We start from the raw sequence: 9,571 nt of genomic DNA, 5'->3' as shown, positions 1-9,571 counted from the left end.
AAATCTATTTTGGAGATTATGGAGAGGATTATAATGGCATAATTGACACGGTTTGTCTATATTTGCTCAATTATATATGAAATGTGTTTTCACATAGTTTAGTCTATCTGGGTAATTAGCTCCCTAGCTATGCTCACGCCATATATTAGTGCCACAAATTAGCCAACCATATTTTACCATGGAGTACCATACCAAATCATGTCTAATGGTTAATTCATAATAATAAATAATAATAATAATTTTATTTCTATACTGCCCTTCTCCCGAAGGACTCAGGGCGGTGTACAGCCTATTAAAAACACAAAACAACATCAGTTAAAATAGTTTAAAATTATTAAATAAATTCGGCTAAATTTTAAAACCCCAGAAATTTAAAACCCAATTTAAAATTGTTATGTTGATAACATGATTTGGTATACTGTGCCAATTAATTGGTTTTGAATATTTCGTTAACTATGATTGTTAAAAAAATAACCCGCCCCAAACAAGACTGAAAAATATACATATAAGCAAAATATATAGATATTTAAAAGGTAGCCATTATAAGCACAGGCAAAACCACACCCACAGCCACGGAAGCTCTAAATCACACATGAACTATAATTATTAATCACAATTGTTCAAGAAAAGCCACCCACGCAGCGACTACCGGTAAATATGATGGCCTGGTTCACATACAAAGATATCTGACTTTGTTTTCTTAGGGAATTGTGCATTTGTACAAAATATATTTCAAAAAAAAAGATCAAAATGAAAGCACTGGAAGATCGCTGGCTAAAAAGAAAGCCAATACTAACAAACAATATAAGTAGGTTTGAGTGGAGGGAATCTCTGAAGCATTTAAGGAGACAATTGTAAATATTGGCAAGGTTGTGTAATAGCTGGATGAGGCTCAGGGAAAAAAAATAAGGAAACAACTGGGATATAAACTTTGCAATATGATAAGATGCAAATGCTAATAGGTAATACCTATTTCTTCATATCCTGCCTGTGCTTGGGCCATCCAAAATGGACTTATGTGCACTTATACGAGGACAAAAAAAATACCCTCTCACTTCTCCCTAGCCTCGGATTCTGAAAATCATGTCTCCTTTCCATGATGCTCTTTTATTAGTCCAGCCCAAACTCTCCTTTTCCTGAAGCATCTATCTTGTAAATCTGTTTTAAACTGTAGTCCTGGTGGCTAAAACGTTGGGCTTTCCTGCTCCTATCTCACTTCCCACTATTTGCAACCCCATCCTTCCTCGAGACTTTCAGAGAAAAACCCAGTGTTTATTTCAAGGATGTGGCGTGTGGGAGTTACTGAGAAATGCGTTAATGTTCTTGGAAATTCTGAAAGTTGTGCTTGAGTTGTGCTTGTGGCTGGGTGGCTGTGACATTTTCGTGTGTGGACCAGTGGTGAGATTCAAAATTTTTTACTATTGGTTCTGTGGGCGTGGTTTGATGGGCGTGACAAGGGAAGGATACTGTAAAATCTCCATTCCCTCCCCACTCGAAGGGAAGATTACTGCAAAATCCCCATTTCTTCCAGATCAGCTGGGACTCAGGAGGCAGAGAATCAATGGGGGCAGGGGCAATCAGAGGTGGTATTTACCGGTTCTCCAAACTATTCAAAATTTCCACTACCGGTTCTCCAGAACTGGTCAGAACCTGCTGAACCCTCACTCTGTCAAAGACCTTGGAGTACTCATTTCTAAAGATCTAAGTGCCACAGCCCACTGTAACAACATTGCCAAAAAGGCATTAAGAGCTGTTAACCTAATCTTGCATAGCTTCTTCTCTGATAATGTACTATTGACTAGAGCATACAAAACATTTGCTAGACCAATTCTTGAATACAGCTCATCTGTCTAAAACCTGCACTGCATATTGGACATAAATACAATCAAGAGAGTCCAGAGATATTTTACGAGAAGAGTCCTCCATTCCTCTAACCACAATAAAATACCTTATGCCACCAGACTCCAAATTTTGACCTTAGACAACTTAGAACTATGCCGACTTCAGTCTGACCTAAGCATAGTATATAAAATTATCTGCTACAATGTCCTTCCTGTCAATGACTACTTCAACTTCAACCACAAAAATACACAAGCAAATAATAGATACAAACTCAAGGTAAACCGCTCCAAACTCGATTGCAGAAAATATGACTTCAGTAACAAGAGTGGTCAATGCCTGGAATGCACTACCTGACTCTCTGATTTCTTCCCCAAACCCCCAAAACTTTAGCCTTAAATTGTCTACTATTGACCTCACCCCATTCCTAAGAGGTCTGTAAGAGGCCTGCATAAGTGCACCAGCGTGCCTACCGTCCCTGTCCTAATATTCCTTTTTACTTACTCTTTTCATGTATTCAAATTATGCTTTACCTGTTATCTTATATATGCTTGGCAAAATAAACTTATGACTTAATACCACCTCTGGCATGGTCATTGTGAAAGCAACAAAATTCCCCCACTTGAAAAAAGAAAAATTGTATTTAAAGGCCATTAGATTTCACAGCCACTTCAGTTCTGTTTAGGATGGTCATTAGGATTACACCTCTGCAATTAGTCAATACTTGAAAAACCTGTTGTAGACAGTTTGTGACTGGGTTGTTCTCTAGTGTAGGTAGTGTCACAGTGCTGCCACACAAGGCTGAGTAAAACCATCAGAGTAGCTTCCTCCAGCAATATTTACACCACAGTCATCGCTTTATCAAACCATTTTCTCCATTGGCACAACCCAGCATCACATATCACGTTTTAGTTTAGTCAAATGCAATCTTTAAATAAAACAGGTATGCATTTGTCCTATAATACAAAAACTCTAGGTGTTGAGTAGCACAAATTGGGCACCAATACAACGTCTGGGTTCATCCACCCTTCAAAGAAACTGCTTAACAGTGGTTAGCTGAACAAACCACAATGACTTTCCTGCCGTGCTAAGCCAAAATATAATGAAACACGTGACTTAGCCCAGTTTTTCCCAACTTGACAACTTCCAGATGTTAGAAGAATTATCCTTCTGGGTTCAGCTCCAAGTGGGGAAAAAGACACTGGAAACATGGAGACTGCTTGGAAAGATTGTTTAATGGTGGGCAGGATCACATGGTTTGAGTTCCCAAACAGAAAAGGGTTGAGATGCAGTGAGTCCCTGAGTTTTATGCCCTCTCTGGCTTTGAACTTCCTGAGGCCCCGAAAGAGTATGCTGATTGGTGGTCAGACTCGCAGGGGATGGGGGTCTTAGCTAGCCTTGCTGGCTGATGTAATCTTCCCAGGTGCCATGTGGTGAGTTTCTGTCGCTAGATGGGTCCTATTGTGTTGCAGATAATGGTCCATTGACAAAGATTGAGTTTCTGCGTCTGGCCCATTGACAAAGGGTGTGGGGCAGGAAGATGGGAGCTGCTTCATCTTCAGAACATGCTTCTCCATTTCTCATCCAGGGAAATATAATATTCTGCCTTTTTAATATTTCCCAAAATATTTCATTCCTCTAGGAAAGGGGTGGATGCTAACTTCCTATACAGATATGTAAAGTAACTCAGAATTCTTATCAATAGCTCTGCAGTCTAAAGAATTATGGGAGTTATTAGTCCACAGATCTGGAAATGGTTGAGAAACAGGTTTGTTACAATATCTAAAGCCAGTAAGGAACACATTTGTTTTCTCCCCAAGCTGCTTCGTGAATTGAAAGTTGAATGGGACTCCAATTCTATCACCCTGCTTAAAAATTAGGTAGAATTTAATTCCCGAAAAAGATGTGTAAAGCTGTCGTCTCTTGTTCCCTAAATCTGTTGGAACTGCATCTCCGGCAATTTCCAGCTAAAATAATTAAAAACAGAGAATTCTGCCAATTCTCCCAAAATATTTGAAAGATGTTAAATTGGGGGAGGCTGCGCTGAATCAGAGACCACTGGATTTTCCTGATTAGAGAAGACTAGGAAGGCTACAGATTGTACAGAGTAGATCAGGCAATTCACATTGTATGCTCACCCCTAGTTCAGGCATCTTCAAACAGTTTTGGGCAACTGTACTTGTTTGGAATGTTTATAATACATTTATGGACATGCATAATTGATTGTTATGGTAGGCAGGCCAGTCACAAAGTCCCAACATACCAAGAAGGCACTGGAAAAGAAGACCTATCTAATATCTATTTAACTTCTAAGGTCCCTCCAACAACGAGACTATCCTTATTCCATAGTTTCTCCAAAGCAGTTTGAAATTGGTCTCAATTGTTTTCATCAGTGCTGGTTGAAAAGTAGAGGCAGACCTTGACTTATGACCACAACTGAGCTCCCAAAATTAATGTTTTTAAGTGAGACATTTGTTAAGTGAGTTTTGCCCCGTTTTACAACCTTCCTTGCCTCCGTTGTTAAGTGAATCACTGCCATTGATCAGTTAGTAACCTGGTTGTTAAGTGAATCTGGTTTCCCCATTGACTTTGCTTGTCAGAAGGTTGTAAAAGGGAATCAGTTGACAACGGGACATTGCAATGGTCATAAATATGAACCAATTTCCCAAGCATCTGGATTTTGATCACATGATCATAGAGATGCTGCAAAGGTCATAACTGTGAAAAATGGTCATAAGTCACCTTTTTCAGTGCCGTTGAAACTTTGAATGGTCAGTAAATGAACTGCTGTAAGTCAAGGACTACTGTATCTGTATAGATTTCCAGGTTAAAACATAATGTTTAGAAAACATAATTTTCTATTCCTGAAAACTTGCCCACTAATGCATTCCACATCCTTTTTTCTGCTTTCTCAAAATGTATTGTTTCTCCCAGTTAATTCCCCTTTCAGTTAACAGCCAAAGAAAACGGCTGTTGCAATTAATTCACACAGATGGCAAGGAGAAGCCACAATGACATCATGGGGTATCATTATCCTATTTGGCAGACACAAATTATGTTGTGACATCACTTGGCCCTTTTACTCATGTCCGGATGCCCAAGAGTCATGTAATACAGTGATATGTAAATACAAAAAGGCATTAAGAGTTGTTAATCTAATCTTAAGTAGCTTCTTCTCTGGTAATATTGCACTACTAACTAGAGCATACAAAACATTTGCTAGACCAATTCTCGAATACAGCTCATCTGTCTGGAACCCGCACTGCATATTGGAGAAATACAATCGAGAGAGTCCAGAGCTATTTTACGAGAAGAGTCCTCCATTCCTCTGCTCACAACGCAATCCTTTATGCCACCAAACTTGAAATTCTGGGCTTAGAAAAGTTAGAATTACGCCGCCTATGGTCTGACCTAAGTGTAGGTCATAAAATGATCTGCTACAACGTCCTACCTGTCAATGACTACTTCAGCTTCAACTACAACAATACACGAGCTCACAATAGATACAAACTCAAGGTAAACCGCTCCAAACTCAATTGCAGAAAATATGACTTCAGTAACAGAGTGGTCAATGCCTGGAATGCACTACCTGACTCTGTGGTTTCATCCCTAAACCCCCAAAACTTTAACTTAAACTGTCTACTGTTGACCTCACCCCATTCCTAAGAAGTCTGTAAGGGGCATGCATAAGTGCACCAGCGTACCTACCATCCCTGTCCTAATGTCCCCTTTTATTTGTATCCTTTTTTAAAAAAATTTGATTTATATGCCGCCCTTCTCCGGAGACTCAGGGCGGCTTACAATGCGTTAAGCAATAGCCTTCATACTTTTGTATATTTTTATACAAAGTCAGCTTATTGCCCCCACAAACTGGGTCCTCAATTTACCTACCTTAGAAAGGATGGAAGGCTGAGTCAACCTTGAGTCTGGGGAGATTCGAACTTGCAGTATTTGCAGGCAGCTGAATGTTAATAACAGGCTATTAGTCTGCTGCGCCACCAGACTCCTGGTGTACATGATTATGTATTCATAGTCATGCTTATACTTATATCTGTTATCGTATATATGCTTTACAAACAAACAAATACATAAATAAATAAATAAAATTTGCACATGCTCAAAAACAGGGTGCAAATTTCCTACTTCCAAAATGTGCAAAATTAGAAATATGCTTTTTTTTTCTTTTTCTTTTAGGCCATGACCATGTGCCACTAAATGAAAATTTTCTGGACTGGGAAGGCTTGGATTCAGGCCAGGGCTTCTCAAATGTCTCCGCTGTGATCATCTCAAAAGGCTAAATCAGGATTTTATTTATAGAGGGGAATAGTTGTTGTCATTCAGGGTTGAAATGAGCACTGATGATGTTACCTAGTTAGGTAATGAAAGGTCTGGAAGGAAACAACCAAGTTCAGAGACACAAGAGACCCCCCTCAGGGCTGGGTTAATCAGTTATTAAATTCATTCATTCATTTATTATATTTGTTTTTAAATTTATTTTATTGAATTTATGTTAATAAATGTATATGTTGCCCATCTGGCTGTGAAGCAACTCTGGGCAGCTCCCAACATGGTAAAAGCAACAATACAAAACATTATTAAAATGAACCAAATTAATTTTATATTACAGGTAGTCCTCGACTTATGACCACAACGGAGCTCAAAGTTTCTGTTGCTAAGTGAGACATTTCTTAAGTGAATTTTGCCTTGACATTTATTGCCACTTTTGTTAAGTGAATCACGGCAGTTGTTAAGTCAGGTACATGGTTGTTAAGTGAATCTGTCTTCTCCATTGACTTTGCTGATCAGGTGGTCACGAAAGGGAATCAGAATGATCAGGGGACACGGCAACCGTCATAAATACGAGCCAGTTGCCAAACATCCGAATTTTGTTCAGGCGACCATGGAGATCAGTGTTAAAAAGAGTCATAAGTCACTTTTCCAGTGTAACTTTGAACAATCACTAAATGAAATTGTGGGAAATCCCCACCCCCTAGAAGAATGAAATATTTTGGGGGATATTAAAAGAGGCAGAATATATTTCTCCAAATGGGAAATGGAGAAACATGTTCTTAGAGGTGGAAAGCAGCCTCCAGTCTTTCTTAATAGCCCACAGCAGATGCCGGCACTTAAGGAGAATAACAGGTGTATTGAAAGAGGAAGCCAACTATCTAGATGGCTCCATTCATAAGCAAGGCAAACACTGCTGGCAGAAGTCCATTCAAAACAGGGTATTTCAAAACTCCCCGGAGCAAAGTTTGACAGCTAACAAAAGCCGAGTAATAGGATTATAAGAAGCAGCCCCTCACCCAAAATCCAGCACAGGACATAAGCCGTCAGCCACAATGGGAATTGCCCAACACTCTCTTTAGAAACACAAAGCCCATAGTGCACAAACCCCAAACCTTAAAAACACAGAACCATATAAAGAACCCTTCCTCTCACTCGGCTAGTTGTTCAGCTGACCCAGAACTGCACGACTGTCTTTGTGTGCAGTTCTGTCCATCCATCAGCCATCTTTCTAATGAGCCTCCATGTCTTTTCCGGTGTCTTTTTCCCAGCTTGGAAAACTCAACTAGGTGGATCTTCCTTCTAACGAAGTGTGGTTAAGTTGAGGACTACCTGCACTTTGTTGGAGGGAGAAAACCACGAGGGAAGGACGGGGAAGGAGGGCATCCGATGAGAGGGAACCTGACAGACCTCACAGAAAGAGGCAAGGGCAAACTGCAATCCTATTGCTGGAAGAAATATCCACCTAGTTCAATTCCAAGCTGGGAGAAAGACACTAGAAACATGGAGGCTGATTTATCGGAAAGATGGTTTATTGATAAAGCAGAACCACGTGCGATTCTGAGCAGCTGACCACGTGGAGTTGAGAGTGGGTGGGTTTTATACCTTCTCTGGGCTTTGTATTTGAGCTTCCTGTTCCTGTGCAAGAACATGTATTCTATTGTCAGATTCCTATGGGGTCATGTATGGGTTATAGTTGGCAGAGAATGAGGTGGCTGGACGGAGTAACTGAAGCAGTCGGCGTGAGCTTAAATGGACTCCAGAGAATGGTAGAGGACAGGAAGGCCTGGAGGAATATTGTCCATGGGGTCGCGATGGGTCGGACACGACTTCGCAACTAACGACGACAACAAAAAGGTGTTTATCTGAGCTAAGTTTGGTTGAGATTTCTAAGGGTGATGCAATGAAGGGCCTTGTGTTCTGAAAGGGTGTTGGGTAATTCCTATTGTGGCCTAATGGCTTTTTCCTGCGTTGGATCTTGAGTGTGACTATTTGCTTATGAATAGAGCTATCTAGATACTTGTCTTCTTTCAATAAGCTCTTTCTCTCTGTGCCGACAGATGCTGTGGGCTATTAAGGAAAGGGGGGGTTGCTTTCGGCCTCTAAAAAAACATGTTTCTTCATTTCTCCCTTTGGGAAAAATCTGTGCCTTTTTAAAATATTCCTCAAAATATTTCATTCTTCTAGGAGAGGAGTGGCTTCACAGACTACGGCTACCAAAAAAAAGTGCCATCCATGGCATCCCTGAAGCCATTTTTGCTTTAGTGAGACTTTTGTTGTTGTTGTTCAAAGCGTCTCCCAGGATGGTTTTCGGCGGTGGCTTGCTTTAACCATGGTTAGTAACTTGTTTTAACCACGGCTAGTGGCTTGTTTTAACCAGGGTTAGTGGCTTGTTTTAACCACAGCTAGTGGCTTGTTTTAACCAGCGTTAGTGGTTTGTTTTAACCACAGCTAGTGGCTTGTTTTAACCAGGGTTGGTGGCTTGTTTTAACCAGGGTTGGTGGCTTGTTTTAACCACAGCTAGTGGCTTGTTTTAACCAGGGTTAGTGGCTTGTTTTAACCAGGGTTGGTGACTTGTTTTAATCACCAGTGGCTTAACCATGGCTAGTGGCTTTACTTTACTTTACTTTACTTACTTTATTTGATTTATATACCGCCCTACTCCCGAAGGACTCAGGGTGGTGAACAGCCAAACAGTAAAAGTACATAGATACAAAATTTAAAAACAAAGTATAATCGAATTAAACAATTTGGCCCAGACAGATTAAAACACCCCAATCATTGTTTTAACCAGGGTTAGTGGCTTGTTTTAACCAGGGTTAGTGGCTTGTTTTAACCAGGGTTAGTGGCTTGTTTTAATCACAGTTGGTGGCTTGTTTTAATCACAGCTAGTGGCTTGTTTTAACCATGGCTAGTGGCTTGTTTTAACCAGGGTTAGTGGCTTGTTTTAATCACCAGTGGCTTTAACCATGGCTAGTGGCTTGTTTGAACCAGGGTTAGTGGCTTGTTTGAACCAGGATTAGTGGCTTGTTTGAACCAGGGTTAGTGGCTTGTTTTAATCACGGTCGGTGGCTTGTTTTAATCACAGCTAGTGGCTTGTTTTAACCATGGCTAGTGGCTTGTTTTAACCAGGGTTAGTGGCTTGTTTTAATCACCAGTGGCTTTAACCAGTGGCTTTAACCATGGCTAGTGGTTTGTTTTAACCAGGGTTAGTGGCTTGTTTTAACCACGGCTAGTGGCTTGTTTTAACCACGGCTAGTGGCTTGTTTTAACTACAGCTAGTAGCTTGCTTTAACCATGGTTGGTAGCTTGCTTTAACCAGGGTTAGTAGTAGCCGAGGAAGAAGGGATGCGGAGAGCACACCTCAAGCAGGGCGTGAGAGCCGCAGCTGGGCGTGGGCTGGCGTCTCCTTCCGCCTCGCCTCTCCTGAACCGGCCGCGAGCGC

Source organism: Pantherophis guttatus, chromosome 8 (assembly GCF_059756535.1).
Source record: "Pantherophis guttatus breed Tessera chromosome 8, ASM5975653v1, whole genome shotgun sequence".
NCBI classification, from domain to species: Eukaryota; Metazoa; Chordata; class Lepidosauria; order Squamata; family Colubridae; genus Pantherophis; species Pantherophis guttatus.
Note: the sequence above shows the minus strand (reverse complement) of the source record.